At 47.8% G+C, this 15873-nt stretch overlaps 1 protein-coding gene across 3 annotated transcripts in view; it reads left to right on the top strand.

Annotated features, from left to right (window-relative positions):
- SPRED1 (sprouty related EVH1 domain containing 1) overlaps nucleotides 1-15873 on the top strand; it is a 583922-nt gene that overhangs the window by 475852 nt on the left and 92197 nt on the right. The window lies entirely within an intron of this gene.

Below are 15873 nucleotides of genomic sequence, written 5' to 3' on the forward strand. Positions count from 1 at the left end.
TGTGGCACAACTGACCTAAGGCCATCCCTAAAGCTAAGCGAACAGAACCCAGAATGAAAAGATGCTTTTAGCTTCAAGATCGATTCAACCCTGCACGACAGCGGCTTCCATCCGGCCAGCGGGTCGCAGTAAAACGGAGCTGGTGGATGCTTGGATGTGAAGGGGGGACCAGCCACGCCGGCCGAACATTCTGTGACTTTTAATTCTCACAGGACAGTGGAGGAGGCCTTCAGCGTGTCACGTGCTGTGGCCGCCACGTGGGCGTGCGTGTGTGTGCAGTGCGCACCGCGAGAATCCTACATTCAGAGAAGAGTAGTCTTGATTTATTTTTTATTTAAGAGCGAACAAACCTGCTTCAAGGCAGATTTGATTGCCATGGTAACAGAGGGAGAACGACGACTGGGCGTGAATCTTCGCTAATCCTTCCGGCTTTGCGATGAAGCAGTGTTCCGTCTTGTCCCCTTGTAGCTCCCAGGGAGCAGGCGCTGTGTTGTATCTCCTTTGCACATGCCAGTGCGGGGAAGGATCCGGCCTTGTACGCCCAAGGTGTGGCCCGGGCCCTGGGGTGATTGCACCCCGCCGCCTCGAGAGGCACGCCTCCTCCGGAGTGCACCGGGCGGCTGCCCTGCAGCGGTCTGTGCCGCACTCAAACTTTCACTTGTTGCTCACATGTTTTTTTAGAAATCGCTTATGATTTTAGTTTTGATATTCGAAAAAGGCTGCTGGTTACAGACATGTAAGTGGCCCTTTTCCCTTCAGGATTCGCCCAGTGGGTGTCAGTGGTGAGAGCCAGTGAAATGCATATGAATTTATGTATTCTGATTGGCAAACGTTCCGAGCAGTGTAAACAGCACACTTTCAGGTGGGAGAAAGTGACTCGAGGAATACTAATTTAACACGCAAGCAAGCCACGGGCGAGAGTGGATGACTGTACCGAAAACATGGCCTCTTCCATACATTGAGCTGGAGATGTAACACAGAGGGACAGCTCTTGTCTGCTACTCAGGGAATGTAGTCACCCAGGGCTATTCTCCTTTGACTAACTCAGAGACTCCTAAAATGTCTCCAACGAGAATATTAGGAGGTCACAGAAAAAAATCCCTGTGAAGAATATAGTGACGTTCAAAATGAATGTTGAGAATACTAGTAAATACCCCAGAAAACTATTTGCTTTTCTGAAACAGTTACCTCAAATTTCATATTGAGATGAAATTGACACCAAAAGAGCAAACCATATTCGAAGATAAAATCTCATCTCAAATTTGGCAACTTGTCTCCAAGGAAGCTTATCTAATTGAGGGAAATTCCTGTGGTCACTCGCATCCTAGATTCATATAACCATTCTCCTAAACATCCCCTCCACCCATCAGAAACCTTCGTGTTGTAAATATTGACTGGCCAGCCAACCTGAAAACAGGTAAAGTATAACTGATAATCGAAAAACCACCACTCTCTCCCATGGCCTTTTCCTGGCCCAATTCAAAAGTGCAGAAATCTCCCTGTGGCCCAAAAACTCCAACTTGGATGCTGAAAATTTACAACACTTAATGCTGACATTTTTTCAGTTACCATTTTGGATAAAATCATTAAAAAAGTTTGTTTCCAAGGACAATTTCTGCACAGCTGTCAAACTTGTTTTAGACCTAAATACAGAAGTGAGACCACCATCTTGTAAGTTCTAGATGACAGGCTGCAGATTGTTGACATATGCCTCCTGGTCCTACTCAACTTATCTGTGGCCTTCACACAGTCGATCACAAGACACATCATCACCAACAGTTTAGGCATGGAAAGCCATGCACTAAGTTGGTTTGTTTATTACAGCTATTTTGTGCTGTTGAAAAGAACCTGTTCCTCCACAGTTTCACTGGTGTGTAAAGTCCCTCAAGGCGCAACACCTGCCAAGTATTTTCACAGTATATGTTGATCCACATGAATCAGCAATATAGGGTGATCGTTAAGATGCCATTCATGAGTATTCTGACAAAACACGTCCATAATTCAAACTTATATCTTTAAAAGTCACTGAAAAGCAGAAACTCCTCCTTCCACCTTGCGATTCAGACGTCTGCTTTCCCATTGATGTTAACTCTGAGCAAAAATCAATGTCTTCTCCACAAAGTCAAAACTCAAACGGAAATCCAATGGTTGTTGGAACAATGTAAACCTGTATGCAGTATGCCATTGGTAGTCAGTTCCACCAGATTTATAGAACGACCTCTTATCAACACTGCATCTCGTCAGTCAATGTACTGTCACTTCACTGCTCCGTCACGCCACCGTACGCCCAAAGATTCCTTTCCACCTGTCATCGCAGCTAGGCTAGCACTGGGAGCCAAAAGGTTCAAGCACATCTTAATAAACAAAGTTCAGTATTGCACTCACTTGTTCAAAATTGTCTATTCAAGTTGATCAAGTTTTCTATATGTCGTCGGTGCATAGGTAGGTACCCTACTGAGCGTTTAGGGTATATGATATAACACTGGACATGCGTGTTCTGTGACTACAGGACACCCTCCTACTTTGCACTCCTTTTTACTTTTTAGGCATGATTACTCCAATCGTGTGAATATCAAATCATAAAGTTTATTTAAACATTCTTTTGTAGCGAGTTTTCTTTTTTATCAGGATTGTATTTCATTCATACAAATTTACATGTTCATCTTGTCATCCCAATGCATTTCAAGCATAATGCTCTTCTTCAGGGGATTTATTTAATCTGAAATTATAATACATGAAGTAAGTACCTGAATTTGTTTTACCCATCAGTTTTAAGCAGTTCCCAAATTATACAATCTTCACATTATATGCATGTTCTATGATTCTAAACAATGTGCGTTCCTCTGTACCTTATAGCCCCTGCTCAGCTGATCGTTTGTATCGTCACTCATATAACCTCGTGCTCTTAGCCCTTATATATCTGTGCCACAACTTATTCTAGTGATCGGAACTCCACCCGGTTATCCCCTGAAGAAGAGAAGTAAAAAGGAGTGCAAAGTAGGAGGGTGTCCTGTAGTCACAGAACACGCATGTCCAGTGTTATATCAAGCACATCTTACCCATCTTTGTTGGTTTGCGCTGGTAGATTAATTTGCCAGGTCATTTGCATCACCTGTAAAGCTGTGCACATACAAAAGCCAGCCTGCTTATATGAACAATTCAACATAGCTGGAGCAACTTGCTTGACAAGAAGCAAATCCCACATGATCTTTGAAATCCCCAGATACAACAAAACCAAAACTGCAAACCAAGCGTTCTTGAGCTATGTCCCGAAAGTGTGGAACCTGAAGAACTGAAACCAACGCCATCCCCATTATTTCATGAAAACGTGAACACCCAGCTATTCAAGATGCTTCTGGTAAGACAGTAACCTACCCTGTACATTCTGCTCCCTCTTACTGTTGTTTCTCTGTACAGTGCGGTGATGGTTGGCATTACGGTGTAGAATGAATACATAAAACACAGTGACAACAATAAGTGCAGGGATTTATTGAAGAGCAGAAGTAAGGATGGAGAAAGTACATTTGTTGATCTGAAAGAAACAGGTTAGTATTAGAGTCCTTACCTTAGAATATCCCCAGGCGTCAGTCTGGATCCGAAATTTTTGCATAGCAGTACCCCTGCGCGTCGTTAGGCGTGGTCTGCGGCTCAGCATCCGTCGTTGGCGCCGGGATGACGTCGCCAGAGTACTTAGATGCCGCCCTCGCGCGCTGACGTCAGTTCTTCTTTTTTCTGCGCCAGCAAGCGCCGATCCGGAAAAAGTGGTACCCTTCAGTCATTTTTTGACTAAACTTTTTCGATCCTTTTGATCTGTTTTTCGAAGTCGAACGACTCCATCGGTGCCTGTAGGGATGCCCGGGTTCAAACCCTGTGCCGACTGCAGCCGACTGATGTCGGTTACCAACCCCCATCGCCGGTGCCTGTATTGCTTAGGCGCCGACCACGATGACAAGTCGTGCCCCGACTGCCGGGCCTTGATGTCGAAAGCTAGGCGGGAGCGGTCCCGTAAGGGCCTCGAGCTCCGGCAGTCGGCCCTGCGCCGCTCGAGGTCCCGGTCCAGGAGGAGGTCGAGGAACCGGTCGCGGGGCCGGAGTCATCACAGCTCGGCGAGTCGACACCACTCGTCGGGCTTCAACTCCTCAGGTAAGAGGCACAAGAAGTCAAAGAAGCTGCACCGCTCTTCTGACTCTCCCCGACGCTCGCGCGACTCGGCCGGGGGTTTGGGGGACACCGCCCACGCGGCTCCGCTGGAGCCCCAGACGTCGCAGCCTGCTCCATACCCGCCGGTCCCTAGGCAGAACGCGATGCCGGAGGAGATCGATGCCTTCCTCATGGCAATGAGGTCGCTCGCTCCTCCGTTGGGTTCTGCGGCACCTTCGGGCCCCGCAGTCCCGACTGGGAGCCCAAGCGGGCCGGGTGCTTTGGCGCCGTCGGCGACTTCGGTCCCGATGCCGCAGGGCCCCGTCGGATCCGGGTCGCCGCCGGTCGACCTAACGACCCCTCCGCCGGCATCGACTCCTAGGGTGTCGCCCACGAAGCCGTCCCCGGACTACGTCGTCCCCGGTTCCCCCCCGCCCCCCCACCCCCCTCGATCTGGTTCAGACGTCAGAACGGCGTCGATCGATGCCGAATTTGACGCGAGAGAAATGCAATATTTCTATGATCCGGCCCCATCATTTGAACCTGAGTACCAGGAGATGGAGGGCGAGGCGGATTGGGAGGGGTCTGAGGACCCTCTGGCACAGGAGTGCCAGTCTTTTCAGGACTGGGCAGGTGAGCTAGGGGAGGCCAGTGGTTTGGACACTTTGCACGACACTGGATTTGTCTCCCCTCCTACCGTGGCTACGGAGGAGGGGGCTACCTACAGTGTGGTGTTGACGAGAGCAGCCAAGGCCTTGGCTCTTGAGCTCCCCGTCGCGGCTGTGAGGACTATCCTCCTCACTGAGGTCCTCAAACCGCAGGCAAGGTCTTCGGAGCCTCTACTGCTGTTCAACGAGGCCTTAACTGACATTCTGTTGGGCACTTGGTCCAGGCCCGCTACAGGTCCTCCTGTAGATAGGAAGTTGCCCAGACGCCACCGCCCGGGGCGACCCTTGCTTCCTGTCAACCCACCCCACCCCCGAGAGCCTGGTTATCCAGGCCTCTAACTCCCAGACCGCATTCACGACAGCTCCTCCTGATCGGGAATCCGAAAGGTATGAACAGTACGGGAAAAAGATGTTCTCCTCACTTAGTTTGAGGTTGCGATCGGTCAACACCGCTTGCCTTTTGGGCCGTTATACCCACTCTCTGTGGGACACAGTCGCAGACGTGCTGCCACAATGCCCGGAGGAGGCCCGGGTTAAACTCGCCCAAGCCCTTGCGGAGGGTCGAGATGCGGCATGGTAGTCCATTCAATGTGGGCTGGATACCACGGACTCGCTGGGCGGAGCAATTGCAACGCCGGTGGCGGTTCACGCCACGCCTGGCTGAGGTCCGCCATTTTTCGGCTGATGTCCAGGACACCCTTATGAACATGCCCTTTGATGGCCGTCGCCTCTTTGGCGACAAGGCAGACAGTGCGCTTGAGCGCTTTAAGGACTCCAGGGCTACAGCCAAGTCCTCGGGCCTGTCGGCCCCCCCGCCAGCAGACTGCTGCTTTTCGCTCCTTTCGTGGCCAAGGAAGGGGCCCCCCCACACATCCTGCCAGCCACGGGCCGCAGACTAACATCCAGCGTGGCGGCAGACGTGGTAACCGCCTTGGCGGTACCAGGGGACAACAGCGAGGCCAGTCCACATCCACCCCTGCAGCATCCGCCTCAAAGCCTACCTAGTCCGAGCTTTCAGGCCCATTTAACGCCAGTGGGGGGCAGGGTTCACCATCACCTCCTCCACTGGCGCGACATCACATCGGACAGGTGAGTGCTGCAAATCGTCCGAAGGGGCTACTCCCTCCCCTTCGAGGCGACCCCTCCAGCCATGCCACCACAATACCACCGCGTGTCGGGGGATCACTTGGAACTTCTGCAAGAGGAAGTTACGGCCCTCTTGGCCAAGGGGGCCATCAAGCACGTTCCTGGGCCAGGAGTAGGGTGTGGTTGTTACTCCCACTACTTTCTGGTTCCCAAAAAGGGCAAAGGGGGCCTACGCCCTATCTTGGATCTGCGGAATGTCAGCGGCTTCCTCAGGAAGTAGAAGTTCAAGATGCTGACTCTGGCTCAGGTCTTAGCAGCCCTAGACCCGGGAGAATGGATGTTAGCGTTGGACTTGCAGGATGCTTATTTTCACATCCCCGTCCTGCCGGCCCAACGGCGCTTCCTTCGGTTCACGGTAGGCCACGAGCACTTTCAGTTTACCGTGCTCCCCTTCAGCCTTACTAGCGCCCCTCGGGTGTTCACGAAAGTGATGGCGGTGGTCGCAGCTCACCTGCGCAGATTAGGGGTGTCAGTCTTCCCCTATCTCGACGACTGGTTGTTGAAGGCGGGCTCGCCCCAGACAGTCGTCAGCCACCTCCAGACTACGGCCGACCTCTTGCACCTGCTGGGGTTCTCCATCAATGTGCCGAAGTCTCACCTGTGCCCCTCTCAGAAGCTCCTTTTCATCGGAGCGGTTCTAGACTCGGCGTAGTTTCAGGTTTATCCTCCCGAACAGCGGGTTTGGGATATTCAGGCTCTGATTTAGATCTTTCAGCCTTTATCCCGAGTCTCGGTCAGGTTGACGCTGCGGCTTCTGAGGCTGATGGCCTCCTGCATCCTTCTGGTGCATCACGCCAGGTGGCGGATGCGGGCTCTGCAGTGGGACCTGAAGTTTCAGTGGGCCCAGCATCAGGGCAACTTGTCTGACCATGTCTTGATCTCGGAGGGCACTGCAAGACAGTTGCAGTGGTGGCTCACGGACCGCGATTGGGTCAGCGGCAGATACCTCTCCCTACCCCAACCGGAGCACGTAGTTGTGACGGACGCGTCCCTCCTGGGCTGGGAGGGCCACATGGGAAAGGCGGAGATCAGAGGCCTCTGGTCTCCGGCGGAGTCCCAGCTCCACATCAACCGTCTGGAGCTGCGGGCGATCCGGCTTGCACTGAAAGCATTCCTCCCCTCTGTCCGGTGGAGTGTAGTGCAGGTGTTCACGGACAACACCACCTCCATGTGGTACTGCAACAAACAGGGCGGGGTGGGGTCCTGGACCCTGTGCCAGGAGGCTCTGCGCCTCTGGCAATGGCTGGAACATCAGGGCGTGACCCTGGTGGTTCAACACCTGGCAGGTTCCCTGGACGCCAAGGCGGACGAACTCAGCTGTCGGTGCATGATGGATCACGAATGGCGTCTGAACTCGGACGTGGCGCAGGTCTCTTTCAGCAGTGGTGAGAGCCTTGCTTAAATCTATTCGCCACAGAAGAGAACACGCAATGTCATCAGTTCTGCACGTTGGAATTTCCAAGGCAGCACTCTCTCGGAGACGCTTTTCGTCGCGAGTGGAGCTGCCGTCTGTTGTACGCCTTTCCGCCTAAACCACTTCTGCCCAGAGTGCTGAAGAAGACCAGGCGCGACCGGGCCCTAGTCATCCTTGTGGCTCTGGACTGGGCACGAAGATACTGGTATCCTGAGCTACTCAGCATGTCAGTCGATCCCCCGATTCATCTGCCTCTTCAGGAGGACCTTCTGTAGCAGCAGCAGGGGACGGTCCTCCACCCGAACCTGTCCAGCCTCCACCTCCATGCGTGGAGATTGAGCGGCGACAGTTGAGGCCATTTGACTTGCCTCCTGAAGTCCGCGATGTGATTCTGGCAGCCAGGCGTCCCTCCCAAAAAATCGGTATACGCCTGCAGGTGGAACAAATTTGTGGCATGGTGCACAGCAAAGGCTGTGGATCCACTCTCTGCCCCCCTTTCTGAGGTTCTCCTCTTTCTTCTTTCTCTTGCCCAGCAGGGCTCTGCTCTGGGCACTCTTAAGGGCTACCTCACTGCCATTTCCGCCTCTTAAAGCTTCCTGATCAGCCCTCTCTTTTCAAGTCCCCAGTTGTAAATAGGTTCTTGAAGGGCATCACTCATATGTTTCCCCCTGTTCCTTTCGTGATGCCTCAGTGGGACTTGAATCTTGTTCTGACTTATCTGATGTGTGCTTCCTTCGACCCACTTCATAACTGTCCTCTTCGTCTCCTCACTCTTAAGACTGCATTCCTGGTTGCCATCACCTCTGCCAGGAGAGTGAGAGAGCTCCAGGCTCTTTCTTCACAACCTCCTTTCCTTTCTGTCCATCCGGACAAAGTTGTGTTGCGGACGCGACCCTCTTTCCTGCCCAAGGTAGTCACAGCCTTCCACATCGGGCAGTCCATCACCTTGCCCACCTTCTTTCCGCCTCCGCATCCCTCGAAAGAGGAAGAGAGGCTCCACCGTCTGGACCCAAAACAGGCGCTCTCATACTATCTGGATCGCACACGCCAGTTCCGGGTGGATGACCAACTCTTTGTTGGTTACGTGGGCGCTAAGAAGATATGGGCGGTGCACAAACTGACCATTTCTCGATGAGTCGTTTTGTGCATCAAGGCTGGTAATTCACTGGCTAAAAAGGAGCCTCCTGTGGGGCTGCGTGCCCATTGCACTCGGGCCACGGCGGCTACTACTGCCCTGGGTCGGGGAGTCCCCTTGCAGGACATCTAACAGGCAGCTACGTTAGCCTCGCTGCACACGTTTGCACGACACTACTGCCTGGACAGCCAAGTCCGGAGAGATGACTTTTTCGGCCGTTACGTTCTCCAGGACTTTCTGGTGTGATCTTGGTTCGCAGACCCACCACCGGGGTTGGTATTGCTGGGGTGTCTATTCTAAGGTAAGGAATCTAATACTAACCTGTTTCTTTCAGATGCACAAGTTACTTACCTTTGGTAACGATATATCTGTAAGAAACAGTAGTTAGTATTAGATTCCTTACCGCCCCACCCATCCTCCCCATTCTGCGCACCGATATCTAGGGTTAAGGTCATCCCTTTTCAGGGCCCTAGTTTCATGGCACCAGTGTTGGTTTTTATCATGGCTCTGCGTTTTTGGTGCAGAAAAGCTGTGTATAAGAACTGACGTCAGCGCGCGAGGGCGGCGTCTAAGTACTCCGGCGACAACGACGACGGACGCCGAGCCACAGATGATGGCTACCGACGCGCAGGGGTACTGCTACGCAAAAATTTCTGGATCCAGACTGACGCCTGGGGATATTCTAAGGTAAGGAATCTAATACTAACTACTGTTTCTTACAGATATATCGTTACCGAAGGTAAGTAACTTGTGCTTTTGGGCTTTTCCCGCCTTAATTGCAGTACGCCGATTAGCAGTGAGGTCCCTACTGATGCACACCTATGAGAACGGTCCTTAAAACCTGCAGATCAGGAGCAATTCCTTAATGCTGTGGCTGTATTCTAAGGATTAGCTTGTAATCATTGAAACTAAAAGTTGCATCTTCCCGGCTAAAAAATGAGCAACCTACAGCTTGCATGAGTGACTTGATTCTGAGATGAACTTTTTCTGAAAGTGTTGTAAAAAATGCTAGCAGAAATTGTCAGGGGAAAACAAAGGATCACAATTTACTAGATTACAAGCTAGCACGAAATTATAAAAAAAATAAGTTTACCAATAACTGGTGGAATTAAAGCCACTAACTAGCACCTGAAAAAAAGCCAGCAGGAATTAATGACAAAAAACAAATTATTAAAAATAACTACAAAACAAGTTTGCAAAAGTGTATTAAATAATTTTGACCAAAAACATGTGGAAGGAATGTAGGTAAAACACCTGCTGAAAAACCACCTAGCAGACTGTGTTTTGGGGAAAAAATAGCAAAATGTATTGTAATACATACTAAGAAACGTGGTGAAAAACAACCTAGCAAAATGGAGGGGTGTGAACTATCAAAAGCTGCTGAGATGAATGCCAGCATAAAGTGTTAGAAAGCAAGCGTTCATAATGTGCTAAAAACGTGTTACAGAGTATGGTGGAATACAAGCAAATCAAAAAATGTTGAAAAACCAGTTAGAAACTCTGTTGGCAAAGTCAATCAGTCTGACCTTGGATAGCAGGTGCAATGATGTTTTTATTTTATTGCAACCATATGCCATAAAAAAATAAAACATGAAGAAAAAAGCAAACATACTGTCCATATACTTGCAATTAAAATCAATTAAAAAAAAGCCATCACTTGTAATTTTAATAGTACAGAATGGGTGGTTCATAGCAATCGGGTGTACTTGGCCCAAGTAAAGAAACCATTTTTACTTATAATGCACATCAAAGGAATATGATTCCTGTTGCTGCTAAGAAAGTGTACTGTTAGCTTTCAATCACTTTGACCTGAATACGTAGTTTCAACCCACGAGGATGACTTAAAAATGATTAAGAACATAAAGATAAAGCCATTGGTAAAGTAAAGCATTACTCTACCAGCCCGAGCACTGAAGTGCACTCCTTTTCAGGCAGATGTGGAGTTTTGACAAGACAAATGCTGACACTCATAGTGCAGTAGGGCTGAAGTAGCCTGAACCATTGTTCCATGTTATGTGCTGTGGCAGGTGGAAGCTGAAAGTGAATGACAGTTGAACAGACCAGTGGATGAAGAGGGCTAACCCAAAGCCTCTATGTGTACGCTATATATGGACTTGTGTTTTATGTATGTTCTTGTAATTACATCAGGCTGGAGAGCTAGCTAAGCCAGAACTGAAAAGGTGCTGGTAAGCAAGCTAGCAAATTTCCATTCATTCAGCTACACGCAGTTGAAACCTACATTTAGATCTTATGTCTACTGATGTGATGAGCTAAAATGTTAGAAGGTAGATTTACACGTTAGTTTAATCCATGCAAATACAACTACTTGCTCTTCTGATAGCTACTTCACAATCAATTCAGTGTCTAATGGTCATGTTCCATGAAACGGTACCTTCAGGTTGTCCAAAATATTCACTGTAGCAGTTGGAGGGGGCACCCCTGTCCCCTTTTACATTCCATCTGAAGCTGCAGCATGCCAAACATTGAGAAGTGGTCTCTTTTAGATGAAACTGGTGGCCTACTACTTCCTGTGCAGAATATTTTCCTAAAGTAATTGTTCAGTGAATCAAGGATTTATAAAGTACTGCAAATCACCCATTGATGGTCTCGGGTCCTGGAGTTGCTAGCTTCTTCGTGGTGATCTTCATTTGAACAGTCAGGTCTTAAGTCTTTTCCTGAATTTCCGTAGCAATTAGTTGGTCCTGAGGTGCCGGGGAAGGATATTCCAAGCTTTGGCTGCCAGGTGTGAGAAGGAGCCTCCTCCGCTGTTGCATCGACGGATCTGGGGGGTATCTGCGAGGAAAAGGGAGGTGGATTGTAGGTGTCTGGTTGGTTGGTGGAAGGTCATGTGTTTGTTGATGTAAGCTGGGCATTCCTTGTGCAGGGCTTTGTATGCATTGGTCAACATCTTGAACTTGCATCTCCTCTGTATCGGGAGCCAGTGTAGGTTCTTGAGATGGGGGTGATGTGGGTCCGTCTGGTGCGGTAGAGGACGAGTCTTTCAGCTGAGTTTTGTACTGTCTCTTCAGATGGTGTGATGTGATTTCTAACTAGAGTTTGTTCCCGTAGTCCAGCCTGCTGGAAACAAGGGCCTGCGTGACTGTCCATCTGGTGTTGACTGGGAGCCACCTGAAGATCTTACGGAGCATGCATACGGTGTGGAAGCTGGTGGAAGAGACTACACCACACTACAATTGTTAATTCTTGTTGTATTTGTGGCAAACTATGCTTCAAAGTGATAACCCACAGTCAGCCTGTGACAAAGGGCATTTAAATGTTGTAACATCAGTTGAGGTCCTGATATACCAAACTCACAGTCAACGCACCTCATTCAGAATTGGGGGACCCTTAAATGTGCAATGGCGGAACCTCAACTGGCTCCACCATTGCAAACCTTTGACTGCCACCTTATCCACCAGAGAGCCGCCGTTCATGGTCTTGTCGAAAATGCCTGCCGTATTTAGTGTAGGCCTCAAAATGTTAACTTTTCGTGTTTGCGAATGCCAGATAAAGCCTGGCAATCACAAATAGAAATAGTGAATCACCGTGCACGATGAAAACACTCCCAGCATATCAGTGACATTGATATTTTCTTTTTGGGAAACAAATTAGCCTTTGGGGGTTGTTCCTGAAATGCAAAATATAATCCTAGCTGGCTTCAACATGGCGGGCCTCCTGGTATTTATTTGTGCATTTAGAGCTTCAGCCGAACCAGTAGAAACACTTCATCAAAATGGCCACACCAACATGTCAGAGATATTTAAATTGGACTAATAGTGCTCTGCCGCACTGGCAGCCTGGCCAAATTCGAAATGAGCCCCTCCATAGTCTCAGTAAATAAATGGGTCCACATGAAAAGCCAATTGAGGACCAGTATGGGAATTGACTTGGATGTTTTTTTTTTTTTACAAAATCAGTGGTCAGATTTAAAGAAAACTTTAGACCTGCTGAAGCTCCTTGACTCCCTGAATAATTATCCCGGGGTTATGGTGTCAGCTCCTGACTCGGTTGTATCAACACTTGACCTATTGTGGCTTGACTATTTATTCTTGCTGCTAGATACCTTCTACACAACAGTCCATTGACGACACAGTACTTGAACCTCCTTTTTGGAAGTCAACTACTACTTCCATAGTAAAGAAGTTACTCTCTAGCTGCGTTAGTGGAGGGTAATGATCAAGGTGGGGTACATACAATCTATATAAAATAGGTATTTGCAAAGTGGCGTTTAGTGTAGGAAATGGTCTGATAGTCAGACACTTGTGGTATAAAATGTTAAAATTTGAAAAGAGTAGGAACCAGATAAAAATGACTTCAACGTCGTTTAGCTCTTAATAGCGAATCCAATGATTGTAATTAACAGGCTTTACTATGAACCTATCTAATGGAACTCAGTTTACCATCCCAAGCGTAAAAGACTGAGTTAGCTGTGCTTGTATTCATTATTGTGACCCGCAGGCCACGGACGAAGTTATTGGCCGGTGTTTAACTCTCTGGGCCATGATCCTGGATTAAAAATGAAATGAGACATTTGGCCCTGCTAAAGCTCCATCACTGTCCGGTATGTAGGCCTCCAAATGGTTGTGGTTGATATCCATAGAACAAAAGCTTGTGTCCTAGTCAGACTGGCTCCGTTCCTTATTTTCCTGTTCACCCACCGTCAGTCAGCCCAACACCACACAGGAATCCTGTCCCTGACAAATTTGTAAATAAATGCGTGCCAGGGCGCTTGTCAGGAGGCCACTGCGGCTTGCACCACACATTGTCCCTGCCATGCTGCCAATGACAGTAGCAACACAACTACTGACCATCACACTCCTCCAAGTGTGAAAATTCAGACTATTCCAAAGCTATAAGAATGGCTTGAGCTGCAGGTATTAGTAATAAGAATTGATGAACAACTAACTGTTGCTGAGCTCATCTCAAAATGACAGAAAGAGCGCCACCATGTGACAGCCGTCATAACTGCCGAGCACCGGAAACCACCGGTACATATAAAGCACTCACTGATGATGTGCTACATGACAATATTGATTGCTGCACAGTGTGAGCAGATGGACTTTTTGTTCCCTAGAGTGTTTTTGTTTTCTTTGCACGAAGAGTGTCGTGTGCTCCGATATCTGCGCCTATACGAGTTGTTTTGCGGCTGTGCTGCGAGAGGACGGCGGTTCTGTGCCCTTGTTGGTATTTATAAAAGCATTGTTTTTAACTGTCTGCTGTTAGTGATTGAGGTGACTTCAGTATTGTACAAACCAGGCTGTCCTGTGTCCATGGAACAGGAAGATAGTGGTGACGTGTGTGAAGGGGTTTTCAGTTTCCTTGCATTTACGCCAGGGCCTCTGTAATTATGCGATTGTGTGGCGTTGTTTTTTCCCCCCGCACAGTTTTGTATTTGCCACATAATCCACAATGTGCTGCATAATCTGCAGATACTAAAAATGCAGCAACGCGTGTTGCCGCACAGTGGAAAGCCCTTCTCAAAAATTGACGGGTCCCCATCTGTTGCGCCTTGCTGTACTTGGGTTTCAAACTGATACTAATGAGGTGAAACCTTTGCCGAGATAGTGCTAACGTGTAAACATTACAAATAACGAGGTAATACTTTAGAACCATGTGTCCCACAGGCAGCACGATTTGCCGTTTTTTGCTGCATCATTTAGTCATCCCTGCCGCATAATTCCAGTGCCTAGATTTAAGTACGTGGCCATGTCTGTGCTAAACCGGTGTAGGTGCCCTGCTCGTTTCACCTGTTACGGGTTGGTATCGTGAATGCAGTCATGCCTGAGTGAGCATGTTCGCACCCCGCGCTCTGCAGAGCCGGTGGAAGACCACGGCCGAATGGAAACACGAAATATTGTACAGAACTCCAAAACCCAGGAATATGACACCGAGTTCCACCACCAAAATAGAGCCTCGGGGGTGTTTGGGAAGCCGCTGTGATCAACGGAACATGAGCTTCCGGCTTAAGTGCGGAAGCACTTTCTAGGTCACATAAATAATATACGATTCATGCACAAAGCGAGATTCCACGACTAATGGACATTTAAAAGAAAGCGGACGCACAGGGTGGAGGATCTGAGAAGTCAACAGTGAAATCAAAGCTGCCTCAAAATTATTCTGCAGGAAGCAGAGTCCATTTTGTGAGATACTGGGTACGTGGTTCGAAATGTTCAGAGAGTGTGGAAAGCATTTGGTTTGAAACTTTTAGTTTGCAACGTGAACTTACTTATACCTACCCTTGGGTGTGGAGCTCGGGGGGCTTGGACTGTGGTTAGAATAGTAGAAACGAAGTAATACCAGTGACAGATGAAGCTATGCTCAAAGTTGGAATGGTCACCTGGTCGACGTGGGAACACAAAGGGATTTTCACATTTTTTAAACAACTCATGCAAAGTGTTTTGAACCTTTTTTTTAAATGTGTCACCAAGAAAGTGGAACAGTAGCAAAGACGTGAACGTGGAGTCTTCTTTTTATAATGTTGAATACAAGTGGTGATGTTCTGAAACATGTGTGTTATGTGATTACATTCAAAGTGGTTGCACCTACGACTACGTCTTCTCTACTTGGAAAGCTCAAGCGCATTTTGGAATTGTTTCAGAGAAACTACAATGTCTCGGTGTTTCGGAAAGACAACAGTGTTTTCATTTTTATAAATCATAATTGTAAATGAAATTAAATTCCACAAAACTCAAAGATGCAATACATTTACCGATACATGTATGTAAAGCTGAGATAATAGATTGATAAGATAGTTTACTAGCAATAGCAGATAAATGAAAACATCGGGATGGTCCCCATGTTTACAAACCTCAATTTTATCTGAGATTGTTCCTGTTATAGAGACATTTAATATCGGAATAGTAAATTGATGACTCGCATACCTCACTGTGTGTATTATTCATTTATCGGGCATTTATTCATGTTTACATATTAACTGTACTTGTACTAGCTTGTAAGAGATTTATGTCACATCAGCAACTTATATTACACCGATATAATCACAACCTCTGCCTTATCTGTGTTTGACAAGATAGGATCATATTGTTCTCAGGAGAACTTTAATTACATTTTTTTGTTGACGAAGTTATCAATAATTGTAGGTTTCTTGTAGGTTGTGAAGCCCCATATGTTGATTTGATAATTTACTAATGCATATCTTAATTAGGGCTACCGGTTTTATGGTATTTATTTTTGGGACATTTCCGTCTGTATTTATCCATATTTATTTTTTGCTAATTTTATCTGTATCCATATTTATTTTGGGTTTTATGGAGAAATTAAGCTAAAAATTGTGTATTTCCACATTTATTTAACTGATAAATATGCACTCATGCTTGAATGCCTGCCAGGTTTCAATGCTGTGAACATCC

The sequence above is a fragment of the Lissotriton helveticus genome, chromosome 9, assembly GCF_964261635.1.
Source record: "Lissotriton helveticus chromosome 9, aLisHel1.1, whole genome shotgun sequence".
NCBI classification, from domain to species: domain Eukaryota; kingdom Metazoa; phylum Chordata; class Amphibia; order Caudata; family Salamandridae; genus Lissotriton; species Lissotriton helveticus.